This window comes from Globicephala melas, chromosome 2 (assembly GCF_963455315.2).
Source record: "Globicephala melas chromosome 2, mGloMel1.2, whole genome shotgun sequence".
Lineage (NCBI taxonomy): Eukaryota > Metazoa > Chordata > Mammalia > Artiodactyla > Delphinidae > Globicephala > Globicephala melas.
The window spans coordinates 32,409,739-32,430,065 of record NC_083315.2 but is presented as its reverse complement, the minus strand read 5'-3'; the positions used below and the strand labels follow the sequence as shown (position 1 = coordinate 32,430,065).

At 43.3% G+C, this 20,327-nt stretch overlaps 1 protein-coding gene and 1 non-coding gene across 19 annotated transcripts in view; both read left to right on the top strand.

Annotated features, from left to right (window-relative positions):
• Positions 1–20,327, top strand: part of MTHFS (methenyltetrahydrofolate synthetase) — a 278,936-nt gene that overhangs the window by 230,141 nt on the left and 28,468 nt on the right. The window contains exon 6 of one of the 18 annotated variants that reach the window (XR_011377221.1): positions 14,911–15,019. The exons of 16 other annotated variants lie outside the window; for them this stretch is intronic. The gene's annotated coding sequence lies outside the window, so the exon portion shown is untranslated. Of the gene's footprint in view, positions 1–9,399; positions 9,429–14,910; positions 15,020–20,327 lie in introns of those variants that run through there. One more of the 18 variants, XR_011377223.1, reaches the window with a different exon arrangement.
• TRNAE-CUC (transfer RNA glutamic acid (anticodon CUC)) lies at positions 10,322–10,393 on the top strand. Its single transcript has one exon. It is a non-coding gene; the product is annotated as a tRNA-Glu (tRNA).

The following is a 20,327-nucleotide window of genomic DNA, read 5'->3' as shown; positions in this document are numbered from 1 at the left end:
ATCTCTTCCTGAAGGCTCTGTTCTTTGACTCATTAAGGTTTTACTTTAAAACAGGGAAAGGGAAGAAAAGTCACATAAGTTTGCATGGGGCTGTGATTATAAATACTGTAAGGGATGATAAGCCTTAGATTGGAAAAGTGAACATGTAGCCTCGGATCCTGTTTCCCACTCAGGGGAGAAAATTGTCCCAGTCTCCCGCCTGTCACTCCCAACCCAAGGACCAGATCAGGTGTCATCCCTCCATCCTTATCTCTTTCCCTCCTTCTCCTACTTCGCTCCTTCCTAACTCCCTCCTTTCCTCTTTACCCCCTCCCTCTAGGGATCCGCGCTGGAGAATCTAAGCCGATCACTGGCCTGTCCTGCACTTTGGGTTGAGAAACTGTGGGGTTTGGGGGCTGTTTCTCTGTGAAACGGACCAATTGTTGACATTTATTTTGACTGCTCTCTGTAATACACCTTTATTACCGTTTTGTTTGTTTGGCCACGCTGCACAGCCTGTGGGATCTTAGTTCCCCAACCAGGGATCGAACCCATGCCCCCTCTATTGGAAGCACAGAGTCTTAACCACTGGACAGCCAGGGAAGTCCCTGACCATTCTTCTTTTGAGAATTGTTTGGTCTCGTCTTTTGCCCAATTGACTTCCTATTTAGAGTGTTTGCTTTTTGTTTGTAATAGTTTTTTGGTAGTTGTTTTAGTGGGAATAGTTTCTGACATATTTTTCAGAAATTTTCCCTATTTGCTTTTAAGTGGGCAATATACACATATATACCAAATTTAAAACACTCAGAAGGGATCATAGGGAAAAGAAAGGATCCCTCCCCCTTCCTTGGCCCCCATCACCTACTGCCCTTCTCTAAAGGCAACTAGTGATACTGGAATCTTATATATCCTACCTGAGATATTGCATGCATATCCAGATTATAGGTACATATATGAATATGTATGTATATGTGTATATATATTAATTATATGTATATATGTGTGTATGTGTGTATATATATGTATATATATATTACACGCATGGTATATTGGTTTATACCTAGCTTTTTCACTTAATTAATATCTTGCTGGTCATTCCATATCCGTTTTTAAGTAAATTCTTTTAAATGGAGATGTAATTGACATACAACATTATATTAGTTTCAAGTGATGATTCAAATGATTCGATATATGTGTGTTTTGCAAAATGAACACCACAATAAGTCTAGTGAATACCCATCACCACACCTTGACATCCTTGTCAAATATTAGTTGATTATATATGTGTAAGTTTATTTCTGGGCTCTCTATTCTGCTCCATTGATTTATGTGTCTGTTTTTATGCCAGTATCATATGCTTGATTATACTATGAATGTGAATATGAATAATATGCATATGAATATGATTATGAATAAGGTTACAAATTTTCTTTTCTTGTGATGAGAAATTTTAAGATCTACTCCCTAGCAAGTTTCAAACAAGCAATAAGGTACTATTAACTACAGTCACCATACTGTACATTACATCCCCAGGACTTATTTATTTTGTAACTGGAAGTTTATACCTTTTGACTGACTTCACCCATTTCACCCTTCCCCCCCATTTCTGGCAACCACCAATCTGTTCTCTGTATCTATGAGTTAGGTTTTTTGTTTTGTTTTTTTAGATTCCATACATAAGTGTGACCATGTGGTGTTTGACTTACCTCGCCTAGCATAATGCCCTCAAGGTTCATCCATGTTGCCACAAATGGCAGAATTTCCTTGTTTATTGTGGCCAAATGGTATCAATATCTCATTTTATACACATACACACAAACACACACACACAGATATTTTTTCTTTCTGTATTCATTCATCAATAGATGGACACTTAAGTTGTTTCCATGTCTAGACTGTTGTAAATAGCGCTGCAATAGACATGAGGGTGTAGATATCTTTTCAAGTTAGTGTTTTCGTTTCCTTTGGATAAATACCCAGGAGTGGAGTTGCTGGATCATATGGTGGTTCTATTTTTAATTTTTTGAGGAACCTTCATACTGTTTTCCATAGTGGCTGCACCAACTTACATTCCCACCAACAGTGCACAAGGGTTCCCTTTTCTCCACATCCTCGCCAGCACTTATTATGTCTTATCTTTTCGATAATAGTCATTCTAACAGGTGTGAGGTGATATCTCATTGTGGTTTTGATTTGCACTTTCCTGATGATTAGTGATGTTGAGTACCTTTTCCTGTACCTATTGGTCATTTTTATGTCCTCTTTGGAAATATAGCTCTCCCTCTGTTTATTTTATCTTTGATTTCTTTCATCAGTATTTTATAGTTTTCTGAGTACAGATCTTTTGCGTCCTTAGGTAGGTTTATTCCTACGTATTTTATTCCTTTTGTTGTGATGGTAAATGGGAGTGTTTCCTGAATTTCTCTTTCTGATATTTTGTTGTTAGTGTATAGGAATGCAAGAAATTTCTGTGCATTACTTTTGTATCCTGCAACCTTACCAAATTAATTGATTAGTTCTAGTAGTTTTCTGGTGGCATCTTTAGGATTTTCTATGTATAGTATCATGTCATTGGCAAACAGTGACAGTCTTACTTCTTCTTTTCCAATTTGTATTCCTTTTATTTCTTTTCCTTCTCTGATTGCTGTGGCTAGGAATTCCAGTACTATGTTGAATAATAGTGGTGAGAGTGGACATCCTTGTCTTGTTCCTGATCTTAGAGGAAATGCTTTCAGTTTTCACTCTTGAGAATGATGTTTACTGTGGGTTTGTCATATATGGCTTTTATTATGTTGAGGTAGGTTCCCTCTATGCCCACTTTCTGGAGAGTTTTTATCATAAATTGGTGTTGAATTTTGTCAAAACCTTTTCCTCCATCTATTTAGATGTTCATATGGTTTTTATTCTTTAATTTGTTAATATGGTGTATCACATTGATTGTTTTGTATATACTGAAGAATGCTTGCATCCCTGGGATAAGTCCCACTTGATCATGGTGTATGATCCTTTTAATGTGTTGTTGGATTCTGTTTGCTAGTATTTTGTTGAGGATTTTTGCATCTATGTTCTTCAGTGATATTGGTCTATAATTTTCTTTTTTTGTGATATCATTGTCTGGTTTTGGTATCAGGGTGATGGTGGCCTCATAGAACGAGTTTGGGAGTGTTCCTCCCTCTGCAATTTTTTGGAAGAAGTTTAGAAGGATATGTGTTAGCTCTTCTCTAAATGTTTGGTAGAATTCGCCTGTGAAGCCATCTGGTCCTGGACTTTTGTTTGTCGTGAGATTTTTAATTACAGTTTCAATTTCATTACCTGTTGGTCTGTTTATATTTTCTAATTCTTTCTGGTTCAATCTTAGAAGGTTGTACTTTTCTAAGAATTTGTCCATTTCATCCAGGTTGTCCATTTTATTGGCATATAGTTGCTGGTAGTATTCTCTTATAATCTTTTGTATTTCTGCAGTGTCAGTTGTAATCTCTCCTTTTTCATTTCTAATTTTATTGATTTGAGTCCTCTTCCTTTTTTTCTTGATAAGTCTGGGTAAAGGTTTATCAATTTTGTTTATCTTCTCAGAGAAAAAGCTTTTAGTTCTATTGATCTTTGCTATTGTTTTCTTTTTTTCTATTTCATTTATTTCTGCTCTGATCTTTATGATTTCTTTCCTTCTACTAATTTTGGGTTTTCTTTGCTCTTCTTTTTCTAGTTGTTTAGGTGTAAGGTTACATTGTTTATTTGAGATTTTTCTTGTTTCTTGAGGTGAGCTTGAATTGCTATGAACTTTCCTCTTAGAACTGCTTTCTCTGCATCCCATAGATTTTGGATTGTTGTGTTTTTGTTGTCATGTGTTTCTACGTATTTTTTTAATTTCTTCTTTGATTTCTTCAGTGATCTCTTGGTTATTTAGCAGCACACTGTTTAGCCTTCATGTATTTGTGTTTTTTACCATTTTTTCCTCTAATTTATTTGTAATCTCATAACATTGTGGTTGGAAAAGATGCTTGATATGATTTTAATTTTCTTAAATTTTCCAAGGTTTATGAGAAAACCATAATTCAAAAAGAGTCATGTACTAAAATGTTCATTGCAGCTCTATTTACAATAGCCCAGAGATGGAAACAACCTAAGTGCCCATCATCGGATGAATGGATAAAGAAGATGTGGCACATATATACAATGAAATATTACTCAGCCGTAAAAAGAAAAGAAATTGAGCTATTTTTAATGAGGTGGAGAGACATAGAGTCTGTCATACAGAGTGAAGTAAGTCAGAAAGAGAAAGACAAATACTGTATGCTAACACATATATATGGAATTTTAAAAAAATGTCATGAAGAACCTAGGGGCAAGACAGGAATAAAGACACAGACCTACTAGAGAACAGACTTGAGGATATGGGAAGGGGGAAGGGTGAGCTGTGACAAAACGAGAGAGAGGCATGGACATATATACACTACCAAACGTAAGGTAGATAGCTAGTGGGAAGCAGCTGCATAGCACAGGGAGATCAGCTCGGTGCTTTGTGACCGCCTGGAGGGGTGGGATAGGGAGGGTGGGAGGGAGGGAGACGCAAGAGTGAAGAGATATGGGAACATATGTATATGTATAACTGATTCACTTTGTTATAAAGCAGAAACTAACACACCATTGTAAAGCAATTATACCCCAATAAAGATGTTAAAAATAAATAAATAAATAATGAAGCAAATGCAACAAGGTAAAATAAAACCACAACAGAAAAAAGAAAAACAAAAGGTGAGGGTGGGGGAACAAGCCAAAAGGAGAGAACAATAACAAAGTATAAAGAATAAAATAAAATTAGAAAAATAAAATATTTATTAGAAGAAATAAAAATATAAATGAATCAACAACGATGAATCAACAAGGTAAAACAGAACCCCAATCTAAAAGAGGAAAAAAAAAAAAGCCTTGTCTATGGTTGTGTGGTTTAGGTGGGGGTGGGACTTAGGCAGGGGAGGGGTTTAGGGTGGGGTGGACCTTGCAGGGTTGGGGGTGATGTTTGAGTGTGGGGTGGGGCCTAGGGTCAGGACACAGCAGCCAGAAAAGGCCTTGGGGCGGGGCCTAGGTGGGGCGACGTTCAAGGGGCGGGGCCTCTGCTTAGGACCTGTGTGGAAGGGGAGAGGCAGCACCAGGAAAGGAGGGCCTCTGGAGTGTGGAGTTTCCAGGTAAGGCCCTGGGTGAGGGTATGTGGGTGGGGTTTAGGCCCAGCGAGTTGAAGGGGGTCTCCGAGTGTAGATGTAGGGCCCTGGATGGGGGTGTGGGGTGGGGCTTGGGTTCTGCGTGGCAGGAGGGAGGCTCCGAGGGCAGAGGTTTAGGCCTGGGAGCCCAATAGGCTCCCTGGTGCCTAAGTGGCCAGGGAACGCACTGGCCGTGTTCCCTTCCGTTACTTTACACTCCTCCCCACTGTCTCCCCCAGGGTCTCTCCTGTCCCCACTGGACCCCTAACCATGGGTGAGTCCCGCTGGGTGTAGGAACTCCTCCCCAAGTGGGCAGGGGAAGCCTGGCCCCCCGGAAATTGTCCCCCAATTAACCCCCTTTGGGCGTGGGATCCCTTCGCCTCCCCCCGCCACCCCTCAGGGGCGCCAGTCTCATCCCGCCTCCACTTCTCCTCCCCCCTCAGTCCTCCCCATGCCCCACATCCTACCTGGTCGCTGGGGGTTCTTCCCATCCCCTTAGGTGTCTGTGGTCCCCTACCAGTGCCTGGTAGGTGCCCTAGTTGTGCGGAGACGTGAATTCCGTGTCCTCCTAGTCCGCCATCTTTTTCCAGCCCCCCATCTTCTTTTAAAGTAAAACTCAAATCCCACTTTCCCCAAGAAGCCTGTCCTCAGCTCTCTAACCCATTTGCTCTTTCCTTGTACTTTTATTTAGAACCACGTCCCTGAGCTCTAACCATGCCAACAGCCCTCAGTCCCCTTTAGAGAAGACACCTTAGAATTCTTTCTATATTCCCTCTCCCCTCTCCCAGCTGCCCACACAGTGCTGGATACGTGGTAGGCGCATTTGGCTGGATGAAATGATCACTCAGACAATTCAACAATTAATGCTTGGTCCCATCACCATGGCTGTGAGAGTCCATTTCCCACTGAAATCCCCACTAGTTTTTGAAGGCGAGCAGAAATCAGAGTGATTTGCCTTTTCCAAGCTTGCCATACTTGTTCCTTTTCCATGATTTCTCTTCAGGAATCCAAAGGAGCAGGAGAGACCTGGCTGTTGATTACAAAATGGCTGGGAGACAAGAAGGAAAGGGGTGTAGAAACCTGGCAAACAACCCTCATTGCTGAAATGTCAAACCGACTGAAGTCAAGCCCATTAATCTTGTTTTATTGCAAGATTCAAAATCGCCATGCTACGGCAGCCACAGAATTGATGGATGGGTTTCCCTGCGTTCATCCAGCACCTCGGCTGCCTGAGAAACCAGATCTCAGATGAACAGGGAGAGGAAATTAAAATGGCCTTCTGAGGTTCTTCGGTAACTGCTAGTAGGGAAAGATGGGGCATTCAGGGTCTCTGGCAGCCAAGGTGCTTACACTTGGTTTTCACTGCATTTTTTGGTAAGCAAATCAAAGAAACAGCAGTGCTGAAGCCACCATGGTAAATCTTCAGCAACTTCTGCTCCAGTGAGGGGGTGAGAGTGGTCACAACCTGGCTGCCCTGTTGCTTGAGGCCACCAGGCTGTGATCTTGTTTGACTTCTTGCTGATGAAGTAGGTGAAAGATGGTAATGCCTGGTTGTTTTAATTTGCAATTTTTTGATCACTGGGGAGCCTAAATCTTTTTCCATATGTCAGTTTTCTAGTCAGATTTCCTCTTTTGTAAATAACCATTTTCCTTGTGCCCCTAATATAATTCATAATTCAGTTCAGCAGTTCCACATTGATTGTGGACCTATGTGCCCAGCACATTCAGTGCAAGATACACAGATATATGTATGTTCCATTTCCTAATACAGTGCAGCGATGGGGATGGCGAGAGAGAGAGTCAAAACCAAAGTATCACTTCACTGCAATATGGTTGATAGGGATACTTCCAGAGTATTTTCCCTGGTTTTGCTGTGATTTTTGTTATTTTTAGAGAACATAGAGGTATTTGTATTTTTTATGTTGTGCATCATATATCTTGGAATCGCCTGGTCATTATCTTTGCTCATTCTTTTTCTGTTCTTCTGTTGTTCTTGTCTTTGTTAATTTGTAGAAGCTCTTTAGGTATTTTGGAAATTAATTCTTTGTCTTTAGAAGTGCCACACATATATTTTCTAATCTTTTTATTTAACTTTATTGCATTTTTATCATGCCAAAAAGTGTCATTTTTCAGAACATTCTTTAACATCATATATTGATAAAATAACCTCAAAATGGACTAAAAACCTAAAGGTAAGACCCAAACCATAAGACTCTTAGAAGAAAACATAGGCAGAACACTCTTTGACATAAATCGTAGTATTGTTTTTGTGGATCTGTCTCCTAAAGTAAAGGAAATAAAAGTAAACATAAACAAATGCGACCTAGTCAAACTTATAAGCTTTTGCACAGCAAAGGAAACCATCAGCAAAACTGAAAGACAACCTACTGAAAGGGAGAAAATATTTGCAAGTGATATGACAGATAAAAGGTTAATATTCAAAATACATCAACAGCTCATACAACTCAACAGCAAAAAAACAAACAACTTGATTAAAAAAATGGGCAGAAGATCTGAATATATTTTTCCGAAGAAGACATACAGTTAGCCAACAGGAACATGAAAAGATGCTCAACATCACTAATCATCAGGGTAATGCAAATCAAAACCACCATGAAATATCACCTCACACCTGTCAGAATGGCCATCATCAAAAAGACCAGAAATAACAAATGTTGGTGAGGATGTGGAGAAAAGGGAACCCTTGTGCACTGTTGGTGGGAATGTAAATTGATGCATCCACTGTGGAAAACAGTATGGAGGCTTCTCAAAAACTAATAATAGAACTACCATTTGGCACAGTAATTCCACTCTTGGATATATAATAAAGAGAGAGAGAGAGAGAGAAAACACTAATTCCAACATGTACGTGCACCCCAATGTTCATACCAGCATTATTTACAATTGCCAAGATGTGGAAGCAACCTAAGTGTCCATCAACAGATGAATGGATAAAGAAGATGTGGTTCATATATACAGTGGAATATTACTCAGCCATAAAAAAGAATGAAATTTTGCCATTTGCAACAATATGGATAGACTTAGAGAGCCTTATGCTAAGTGAATTAAGTCAGTCAGAGAAAGACAAGTACTGTATGATATCTGAAAAATAAAATAAATTAGTGAATATAACAAAAAAGAAGCTGACTCATAGATATAGAGAACAAACTAGTGGTTACCAGTAGGGAGAGGGAAGAGGGAGGGGTAAATTAGGGGTAAAGGATTCAGAGGTACAAACTACTATGTATAAAATAAACAAGCTACAAGATATGTTGTACAACACAGGGAATATAGACAGTATTTTATAATAAATATAAGTGGAGTATAACCTTTAAAAATTGAGAATCACTATGTTGTACACCTAAAGCTTGCATAATATTGTACATCAGTTATACCTCCAATAAAAAAATTGTCATTTTGATGTAGTCAGATTTTAAAATATTTTTCTTTGTGATCAGTGCTTTTTACCTTTAAGAAATAATTCCCTACTCTCAGCCTATAAAAATATTCTCTGACGTTTTCTTCTAATCCATTTCAAACTTTTTCTCAGTTAGATGTAGAAATTAGAAACAAATAGGATGAATTAAAAATTTTTTTAGTACTTAAGAACTTATGGTGTTGGGTGGAGATTGTAAATGTCCTAAATATTTAGACAGGTTTATCAATAAATCCATGAGGACCTTTGAGAAATTTTAGTGACTTATTCGTGTTTCCTTTTGCTTTTGACTCTGTCTGTTTTAGGGGTGTGTGAGTGTGTGTTGTGTCATCTTTATACATACTCATACCCATACAGACAGTCGCATGCACACACACACACACACACACACACACACACACCTGAAGAATAACTATCCTTGAAATTGATAAATTTCTTATCCTACAACTATATGTAATATTGCCATATACTTAAAATTTTTCCTGTACTATTAGTTACTAGAATCTCATTCTCATATTTAATGATCTATTTTGTATTTCTTATATTGTTAAAAGGTTGACCAGAGGCTTGTTCTGATTGTTCTGTTTGCCTTTAAGAGTTGTAGCTTTTAATAACACTATTACTACTACCATTCTTACAGAAACAGTAACTACCACTTCAAACTCTTAAGATTCATTCATCCTTTATCAGTTTTTTACCAGACACTGTGCTTTAAGCTTTACCAGACATTATTGAATTTAATTTTTACAACAACCCTATAAAAATGGCACTGTTACCCATATTTTACAGATGAGAAACATGGGAAAATGGATCACAGAGAAATTAACCAGATATTCCAAGGTTGCAGAGCTGTGTGTGTTGGAGTGAAGATAAGCAACCCAGGTCCATTTGACTTCCCCTTTGGAGCCCTTTAAACCCTACATTTCACTGCTTTTCTCTTTTTTCTTTTCTTCTTATTCCACTGCTTCTTTCTTTCAGTTATTTTTCTGGTATTTATTTTTCCCTTGATGTGATTTTCTGTTACAAAAGTGTTAAGTTCATTCTCGCTTATTCTCCCATCTCTCCCTGTCTCTTTCTGTCTCTCTCCGTTTCAATTTCCTCTTTGTCTCAGCAACATGCAAGACGTTATTCTTAGTTTCTAGATGTCTGAGTATTTTTTCTTTTTAATATCCATTTGAATTTTTAACTTATTGCATTGTGATCTCAAAGTATTATCGATAAAACTTCTGCTCTTGTGTTTATAGATATGATTTAGTATGCAATCATTTTTTGCTTATAGACCAGGTATGTATACTTCCAAAGAGAAAGTAATCCATTTGTGGATTATGAAACTTAGTATAAGTCTGTTATAGGTACTGCATTTATTGTGTCTTTCATTTTTTCTATGTCCTTATTTAATCTCTTGTCTACTTGGATCTGTAATAGACTGATAACGGTAAATTACTTTCCCCCTCCCCAAAAAAGCACATTTTGGTTTCATTTCTTGTGCATTTTTATAGTATTTTGCTGTATGTGCTTGCAAGTCTTATGTAAAACTTTTGCTTTTAAGCACTGTGCTGTCCAGAATTCATCTGGCTGTTCCTTGGTTTGAATTTGACAGGCATATTCTGGCCCATGAATTTATTTTTAACTTTTAGAATCTTTCTGCTGCAGAAACATATCTTACGGACAACTTAACGGTAACTTTTAAAAAATACAATCTTTAGTGAATTCCCTGGTGGTCTAGTGGTTAGGACTCGGCACTCTCACTGCCGTGGCCCGGGTTCAATCCCTGGTCGGGGAACTAAGATCCCACAGGCCGAGAGGCACAGCCAAAAAGAGAAAAATTGTACAATCTTTAAATAGCTCGGTAGGCCACTTATATTCATTTTTATAAACACCACACCATGTTTATCATCTGTCATCCCACTTTATGTCTACTTGTCCTCTGTCTTCTCTTTTGATGTGTGTTTTGATAAACAATTGTTTTATACTTCATTTTCTGTCTTAAAGAATTTTAAAAAGTAACCCTCTAATTTTTAAAAAATCATTTACTATCAATGAGATATTCCACGAACATTCTTACAGCTACAGTCACCATTTCTAAACTTTCTAAACAAGCACAACTTTTAACTCCCCTTTATAGCCTATGAAAGATGAATTTTACAGGTTTTATTTCTTTTCCTTTGTCCTCCTTTCTCATCCCTTTCTCATCCCGTCGGAACATAGACGGCAGGCTGGGGCCCCACAGCACATGGGGCTGCTGGGGCGGCAGCCAGGATTAAATGTGTCATGAGTCCAGGGAAGGAGGAGGCTGGGCCAGATCTGAAGGCAAGAGCAGGGATGATGCAGCCACCCTCTGGTGTCTCTGGACCCCAGGCTGCCTTTCTTTCATTGTTTCTCCCCCCGTCCAGGCTGAGTCAGTTCCTGAGCTTCCAAGGCCATCCTGCCTGACTCGGCATGCCTGCCACCTTGAAGCATTGGCAAGGCACGGAGACAGAGGCGTGGCCCGTAAAAAATGATTTTCCTTAGGAAGGGAAGGACCATGAATTCTCAAATCTCTGCAAACATGGGATAATTAGGTGGTCCAATGGTTAATGAATTTAATGCAGATAAGTGCAACTTAATGCACATCGACAAAACAATTTAAATTGCTGATACACATCAATGGCTTCTGGTTCCTTGGGAATGTTCGGGAGATGAAAAGGTGTGCTCTGGGCTTTAATAAGAGAGAGAATTGTATAATCTCAGAGCACAGGGGGGTCTTTGAGGCATCAACTTGCCCACAGTGAATCCACACTCTCATCTTCCCATTGGTCTCACCGAACACACAAACAGGCTGGGGCAAAATCGTAGATGTATATTGTTGTCCATTCCATGTGGATACAAACTATTTCCATTCCTATTTTCTGAATGGGATAGGAAAGAACATATTTGCCAAATCAGTGACCACATACCATGTACCTGAAGCCATATTAATCTGTCCTAACAAAGAAACTACAGCTGTGATCAGGGTTATCACTTGGTTGGGCTTGCAGTTGTCTCTAGCCATCCTCCAGGATACATGGGCTTTCTGCAGAGGGGCCATACTTAAGAATTACCTGGAGACATGCGGGTGACAACACCTCTGCTCCTACCTGAGGGTAGTACTTATCTCTGCCTCCTTCCCAGGGATGCAATATGATTTCTGATTTATTCTCTTGTCAGGATGGTGTTATTTCAGAGGTTTCCATTTGGCTTTTCCTCTAGACAGCTAGTACCCCACAGGCCAAGGACCCAATGAACTGCTGAGTGTTACAATCCCAATTATGCACTTGGGGACCAGGAAAGTGATCACTGTATGAGTCTGTGGATGTAGTGTACCCTCCATAACCTGGACGTTGGGAAGGGATCTGTTTATTACCTGGCCCCCATATTTCCCTATCAGCAGGGCCATGATGAAGTTTTTGGTCTCTAGGGATCAATGTCAACTATGACTAACAATCCTTGAAATATCTGGGCGTTCTCCTCTCCTTGGTATACAGCTACCTTAGTACATAGTTGTAGGTTCCTTTGTGAAAGGACAGGAAGATTATTTGATGTGCATACTTGCCAGAATGTTGCGGGATCCTTCCTCTTGGGGACCCAGCCACCTGTTTGGTCCATGAGTTCTCAGTCTAAAATTTGACTCAGGTACAGAAACCAGGCAAAATTTGTAGCATTGTACATTGGGGCAACTTCTGTCAACCTACTGGTCATCTAGCCTTGAATTCTTCTGCTGCTATAAGCTGGCCAGTACCTTTGTTTATTGCCCATACATTTGGCCTCTAGAGATTCCATAGTCTATTATGGGTCATGGTCCCATAGCTACCGCTCTGTCCTCACTGGTCATTACAATAATTGCAACTTGTTGGCTTTTGGTGGTTAAGCCCCCATGCCCTGCATAAGCCAAATTCTGTAACAGCCTCTTTTGCTGTCAGCCCCGGCCTACAGAGGAGGCCCCTGCTGGACTTAGTGCAGTGGGGGCGCATTCCTTCTGGGTTTGGTAAATAGTGTGTTTTCTCGTCTTCCTATAGAACCGAATCCTCTGCTGGAGGTTCCAGTCAAACTGGGCAAAAGGAGAGGTGAAAATGCAGTGTAGGCTTAACAAAACCTTGCTGCTCCTAGAGGGCTCTCTGGAGCAAGCAGTGGTCATTAGAGTTGCATTCTTTTGGACCCAAATGACCAGGCCTTTATACTCCCACCTCAGTCACAAGGTGAGAGCTGCACAGGGAAGGGCATCTCGGCAAGGCAGGTCTCTGCAGCAGAGGTGGCCCTGGAGGAGCTGACAACCACAGCTGTTTGCTGACTCCTGACCTTGCAGTAGGGTAGGTCCTTCCTGGAAGGGAGAGTTGGGCAGTGCATCTCGGTGTCTATTACAAAGCTCTTCGGCTTTCGTCCCTGATGGTATTTCTGAAGCGCCTCTGGGATGCGGTGATGATTCCTCTGTTGGCCGTTCCCCTGGACTTACACTGGAAATGTAGAAAAAGTTCTGGGCCCTGAAGGTGTCAGGTCTGAGAGGCACTATTGGAGAAGTTACAGATGTAACAGGGCTTTGAGTTCTGGGAGATAAACCTGGAAAGCTCCCCAGGTTGGTGGGTCCAGGCATGAAAACAGGAACCTTGAAGTTGGAGCAGAAACCATCGAGTCAGGGGACAGTGACATGCTAAGGCAGGTGGGCAGTACTCTGTGGGCGAGGGGAGCCGCGGAAGGGTTCTGAACTTGGGGTGGCGTGTCTGGAGATGTGTTATAGTAAGGGTTTTCCAGCAGCCTATGTGGAGGATGCACTGGTGGAGACTGTTATCGGGGGACCAATTAGGGCAGTTGCCATGGTTCATGGGAGAAATAATGAGCACCTGAACTGAGACAGTGATGGAGGTGGGGGAGGGGTGGAGCAAGGGGAATGATGGGAAGGACATTGGGAGGTAAGGATGCCAGGGCAGGTAGACATCGCACATCACACGTCTGGGAGCAGCGGGTCATTCATTCCACTCTCCAATTTCTACGTCTGGGCACATCATTTTCACCGGCTCATTTTCCAAAGCATAAAGTCAGGTGAAGTCAAATGAGGGAAAGGAGCTGAAATGTTTCTATCTCAGAGTCAGGGGAATCAAAGAGGACTGGCAGATGGTTGGAATTTCATGGCTGTTTTCATGCTGCTTCTTCCCCTCCTGCTGTCCTCACCCTGGGATCTCCTTCTTTCTCAGGCTCTCAGGCCTTTGCTCTCTGATGAGCCTTTCTTCTGAAACTTGGTTTTCCCCCACCTTCTGGGGTCCAAACAGCTGACAGAGGGGGCCGGGGCCGAATAGATAGCCAAGGTCTTCAGAGGGTCATGTTTAGTTCCTAACCATCCCTAAGCTCCCGCCTCTGGTGGCGTCACATGCCCTGGACTCATGGTTCACACCTGCGTACAGCCTGCAGCGGCATTGCCCACAGACTCTGGCTGAAGGGCCCCTGGCCCGGGGCCCAGGCTTTACAGGGCCTTGCCCTAGCTCTCCTCTGGCTGTACCTTGCTCTAAGGGGCAATGAAATGGTGACCACCCCCCCCCCCGCCACATTACTGTTCAAGTATTCAGGGCCTCAGAATTCCCTGCCCCGATGGTCCCCAAGTCTGCAACCAGAGTCTGTATTGCTTTTCCCTGCAGCTGTCCCCATGATCCGTGCTCCTCTAGGTTTATGGGGGTGTGGACAGAGTTCCACGTGCTGACAGGGTTGTCTGCATAAGTGTGTGCCAGGCCTCTCCCAGTGCAGGAAGGAGCTGGGGCAGAGGGGAAGGGTGGGGCAGGCACAAGCCAAAGCCCTGTGTCTGCATACTTGTTCTAGACCCTGCGAATATTAGGGGCAGGGCTGCCCTAAAGAAGGGCTTCCCATCTTTAGTAATATGGACATTTCGGGCTGGATAATTTTTTGTTGTGGGAACTGTACTGAACATTGTAGGATTTTTAGCACCATCCCTGGGTCCACCAGACACCAATAACACCGCCCCGATCACAATAATTAAAAACGTCCCAGACATTTCCAAATGACCCCTGGACCGTGGGGAAGGAGGCAGGCAAAATTACCACTAGTTGAGAACCACTGCCCCGGGATGATGAGTTGGGTGTAGTTAGTTTGGGGTCATTCTAGTTCAATAAGACCTAAAATTTCTAATTCAAAGAGACCTTTGGGACTTTGCGTAAACAAGTGACTTAGCAAAAACAGAATCAAAACAATTTTAAATGTGTATCCAAGTTCAATATAAATAATTTCCCTTGGCATATGCAAAGAAGATATAGTAGTGCCTGCTGTATGTTTTCTGGTTAGGGGTTGCTGTCAGTGCCGTGAACAGCAGCCGCTGTGACCGAGGACTCTGTCCAAGGACATCATCCTGTTTGGCCCCCCACGAACCACTGTGATGTCACGTCTGCTCGTGGCCTCTTGAGCTCCACTTTGGGCTTGTTGAACTGGCTGCAGCGTACAGAGGTCATCCAGCCTCCTGCTGCATCTGGATCCTGACCTGTGACTCAGACCCCAAGGATTCTTCTCCTCAGCCACAGGTCAGCACGGCACAGCCTCTCTTTCTCTGAGAATTGCACAAAACCCCATGGTGCAGAAATGCCTCCCAGCTAGAGCGCTGGTACTAGGATTGCCTGACTCTAGCTACTGATCAGTCTCTTGCTTTCTTAGGCAGTTTTAGGCTTCTGGTCAAATGGCTACTAGATAAACCCTTCCCCCGCACCATGTGACTTTTCATCTAAGCATCCTTTACTAAGGTATCCTAGATGTTCGGATTCTTAGAGCCTTGTTGTAGCAACGGCGGAGCCGGATCAAAGGCGTTGACTGTCCCTGGACTGGGCTTGCCCCTTATTGCTTTTTTCTCCTTAGGAGATACTTCTTACTGGTCCTCCCAGGTAGCGCCCGGGGTTTACTGTAGCCCTGACTGGAAATACGCACCTTTCCCCGATGGAGGTTCTTCTTGCTTATGGCCCCTTCTGCCTGCCCTGCTGCGTTTTGGGAAAATCATAGCCACCTTCCTTGTGGGTAACAATCTCCACCTCTATTCCCCACCCCCCAGAAACCATCTATGCTACTTTGAAGGTGGACATTCACCCATTATTTATCATCTCCAGAAGGTAGAGAGTATGTATGTCCTGGTCACAGACACGACTTCAGTGCCCGGCACACAGAAGGCTCATGGTAGACTCTGATGTGTAGATTATCTATTGGAGTGAGCCCTTGGAGTCTTATGCTGGAATAATGACTATAGCAGTGGTACTGGCTAAAATCACTTTGGGTTTCATCTGCTTTCAGGTCTTTGTAATAGATTTTGCGAGACTCAAAATAATGAATGCAGTGGCTGGATTTTGAGGCAGTGACCACGTGCAAGGGGAAAACCTCATTGATTTTAACATTTACCTTGTGTGGGCCCTGTTCTAGGTGCTTTACAGACTTGGCCACATTTAATCTTCATAGCAATTCTACAAGTAGCTTTCACCACCTGCATTTTAGAGACAAAGGAGATTCCGCGGAAGTTGTAAACACGGTCCTTGTCACAATATTGGTGACGGAGTCAAGATGTGAGCTCAGGCCTATCTAACCAGCCTGTGCTCTTTCTCATCTGTGTTGCTGTTTCCTAGGTGAAGTAGAGAGACTTGGAGCAGCTGGGGGCAGACATGGGGTCAATGTCCCCTCAGGTTCCTCACCCCTCAACGTTGGCAGAGAAAGGGCATCTCCAACGAAATGGTAGCTGTTCTTTCTATGTAGATGAAGGGGAAGAAGAATGCTATTATTTTTTATTTTTTAAAAGGAACAAATAAGACTGAAGTTGAAGCCAGCAACAATGACCAAGGCCATCACCAGGCAGTCAGGGGGGAAGGTGAATCCTATGAGCGGCTTTGGGTCAGGGATAAGGGAGCTGCATGAATCCACTCTCCTCAGTGGCTTGTCATAAAAGCGTGGCGGTTGGACTGCATCGCCATTTGAAGTGACTTATCAGTGATAACATCTTCTGCTCCTTGGTTTCAATATATATATAAGCACTACACGAAGAAAAGAATCCAAGTACACAAGTTTACGGATTCAGTCTAGATCCACATGTCATCACCATGGTTGTCTTGTGCACTTAAGAATCTCACTTTCAGCTCTTTTTAATCTCACATTATTAAAGGAGACATCAAGTGTAATTAGCAGCCCCTCAAAAGCACATCGGCTTTCTCATCCTTGCAGAAAGGTTGTTTAATTAATTTGAGCACACCGAGAATCGAGTTATAGAAGTACAAGCAAGCAAACCCACAAAAGAAAGATCTAAACAGTGGAAACTTCTTCAGTTTAACAGCGAACTTATCCTTTGGTCTTCATAATTAAGAGCCCAAACTCTTGTAGACACCATTTCTTTTTTTTTTTTTTTTTTCCTCTTTTTTTTTTATTATAGTTGCTTTACAACGTTTTGTTAGTTTCTGCTGTACAGCAAAGTGAATCAGCTCTATGTTTACATGTATCCCCTCCTTTTTGGATTTCCTTCCCATTTAGGTCACCACAGAGCACTGAGTAGAGTTCCCTGTGCTATATAGTAGGTTCTCATTAGTTATGTATTTTCTACATAGTAGTGTATATATGTCAATCCCAATCTCCCAATTCATCTCCCCCCACTTCCCCCCCTTGGTATCCATACGTTTGTTCTCTATGTCTGTTAGAAACCATTTCTTAATGGCCTACTTGGTCCAAGCTCTTACTAGGCCCTTGAAATCGGTTTCCTCATCTCATCCTCACGACAGCCCTTGCACAGGAGATGTTATGTTCCCCATTTCCTACAAGAGAGAACTGTGGCTCAGTAATGTGCTTAAGGTCATGGAGTTAGTAAGTAAAGAATCTGGGATCTTGCAAAGTCTGTCTAGTTCCAAAGCCCAGGCGGTCCACACGGTACTCAGCAGCCTCCCTCAAGGTCAAAACTCGGAGACGTTAACTAGACATGTGAGTTGCACAAACTGCTTATCTCTGGGGGACCAACTCCCCCCAGTGTAAATTGGAATAACAGTCTCTGTCTCTACCCGCAAGCGGGGGTTATGAAAATGAAAAACGGGGCAACAGGTGGAGACACGTCTTCAAAAATGGTAAGCCTAGGGATTCCCTGGTGGTGCAGTGGTTGAGAGTCCGCCTGCCGATGCAGGGGACACGGGTTCGTGCCCCGTGTCCGGGAGGATCCCACATGCCGCGGAGCGGCTGGGACCGTGAGCCATGGCCGCTGAGCCGGCGCGTCCGGAGCCTGTGCTCTGCAACGGGAGAGGCCACAGCGGTGAGAGGCCCGCGTACCGCAAAAAAAAAAGTTCAAAAATGGTAAGCCTACCTTATAAGTATACAGATATGCTTTCATTCCATGATCAAAGAGAATTGCATTTCTCTCCACGCCATCTAAGTCTATAAGCATTGCCAAGGCTTCTCAATGTATTTATTTTCTTGTTACTTCTTTCAACTGGAAAATATTTCCTTAATCCTCCCTTGCTGCCTGGCAAAGCTTCTCTGTACTTTCGGCCTTCACTCTGTGGTGCTGACACCTTCAGGAAGCCTTCCCTGACTGCCTTCTCCATTTCCTTCCCAGCCCTGGCCTCTGTCATAGCTCTTGCCACTCTGCACTTTGTCTGTCTTTCCACACATCACTAGACCCAGAGGTCCTCCGGTGCAGGAGCCGTGGTCTCATGTCTTCTGTCCCCATGGCAAGGAGTAGGAAGTATATTGCAATGCTCCGAGGAGGTCTGTTGAACCTAACTACATGGCGTGAAACTATCAAGTCTGAGTTTCTGAGACAGACTTCCAGACCTAAACCCAAGAAGCATCAGGGAGAACCCCCCGTCCCAAATGAGCCCGAGTGGAGAGTGAGGCCGCAGCTCTGCTCTGCCCTCCTGCCGCTCCCACTGAGCTCACCCAGCTACGGGGGGAAAACCATCCTGAGGGCATTCCTGAGTTGCAGGACTTTCTTTTATTTTTTTTATTTTTTTTATTTTTTTTTTTTTTTGCGGTATGCGGGCCTCTCACTGTTGTGGCCTCTCCCATTGCGGAGCACAGGCTCCGGACGCGCAGGCTCAGCGGCCATGGCTCACGGGCCCAGCCACTCCGCGGCATGTGGATCTTCCCGGACCAGGGCACGAACCCGCGTCCCCTGCATCGGCAGGCGGACTCTCAACCACTGTGCCACCAGGGAAGCCCAGGAGGACTTTCATTTTTAAAACCAGGACAGTCCCAAGCCAACCATCCCTGGACCTTCAGTGCTCAAGCTTTCAGGTTGTTCATCCTAACCCCAGGCCCAAAGATGACTCTGCTTGAGGGAGGGCTGGCTACTACAGCAGGGAGCCTGTCTGCTATCGCAGCCAGCACACAGAGAGACCTCCGTCTCACCATTACCGGGTAGCATGGGCACCCGAAATGAGAGCTCCAGCTGTCAGAGGCAGGGACCAGAGAACCCGAATCCTAGAATCTTCTTAGCCAGACACTCGGATGTCTGCTCCCTGGGAAGGGTCGGCTCCAGAGCTGCTGTTTCAGAGCTGGGAGGGCATCATAGAAGTTCCTCTTCATCGGGATCCAAGAACCAAGAAAGGCTTGTGTGGGGGATGATGGGCTCACAGCAGAGATGGAGACATTCTGGGCTTAGAATGAAGAAAAGTAGATGGTTGCTGGAAGAGGAACTTTGACATGTAAGAGATTTGGGGAGGGGACATTGCGAGAGAAATTCTGAGACTAGAATGACGAAAGGGACTAGCTGCTGAGTTGAGGAGAGAATTCTGAGACCATAACAGGGTTGGGGAGTGGAAGGAGGTCTTGTTTAGAGCTTAATTAGCAAAACAGGAAGTCTGCGAGGGGCAGAGTCAGGGTTGAAGGGATGAAATACGATTGCAAGGGGGTGTCTAAGGGTCCAGCAGAATTATCTCCTTAGAACAGGGTTTCTCAACCTCAACACCACTGGTATTTTAGGCAAGATAATTCTTTATTGTGGGAGGGTGTCCTGTCCTTGTAAAATACTCAGCAGCTTTCATGGCTTCTACCCACTAGATGCCAGCTAGCACCTGCACACTCTCATACATTTCTCCAGACGTTGCAAGTGTCTCCTGGTGGAAGGGGAGAGCAAAAACACCCCTGGTTGAGGACTTCCTGGTGGTCCAGTGGTTAAGACTCTGTGCTTCCACTGCAGAGGGCACGGGTTCAATCCCTGGTTGGGGAATCAAGATCTCACATGCAGCACGGAGCGGCCCAAAAGAAAAACCAACAACAACAAAAAAAAACACCATTGGTTGAGAATAACTGTCTTAGATGGATCGTGGCCACCTTCAACTTTTCAAACTCTTTGCAAGCTCTGGGTATATCACTTGCCAGTTCTGAAGAGTGGGGTGGGACATGGGCATCCTCTTGGAAAACATCCTCCATAAAAGTTAATGATGGGGGCTTTCTAGCTTCTGTGCTATGCTGAGATAATTAAGGAAGGGTGTGATGGGCACCGTGGCAGCGTTTCCCTGCTGGGAAGACAGTGCCATGCAGATCTGCTTAGATACTTGCTATTCTGAGCGGGGCTTGGTTCAGCCACGGCTTTATTTACAGCTGAAGGTCCCTGGTGAGGCTTTTCGAGAGAGCACATGGGGGCTCTTCTCCAGGAGGGAGCGAGTGTCTCAGAATAAGGGTGGAGCCTACGCTGGCAGAATGAAGCAGCCGGCTGGCTGACGCTTGTTCTACCATGGGGCTAATTTCGGAGGCTGCTT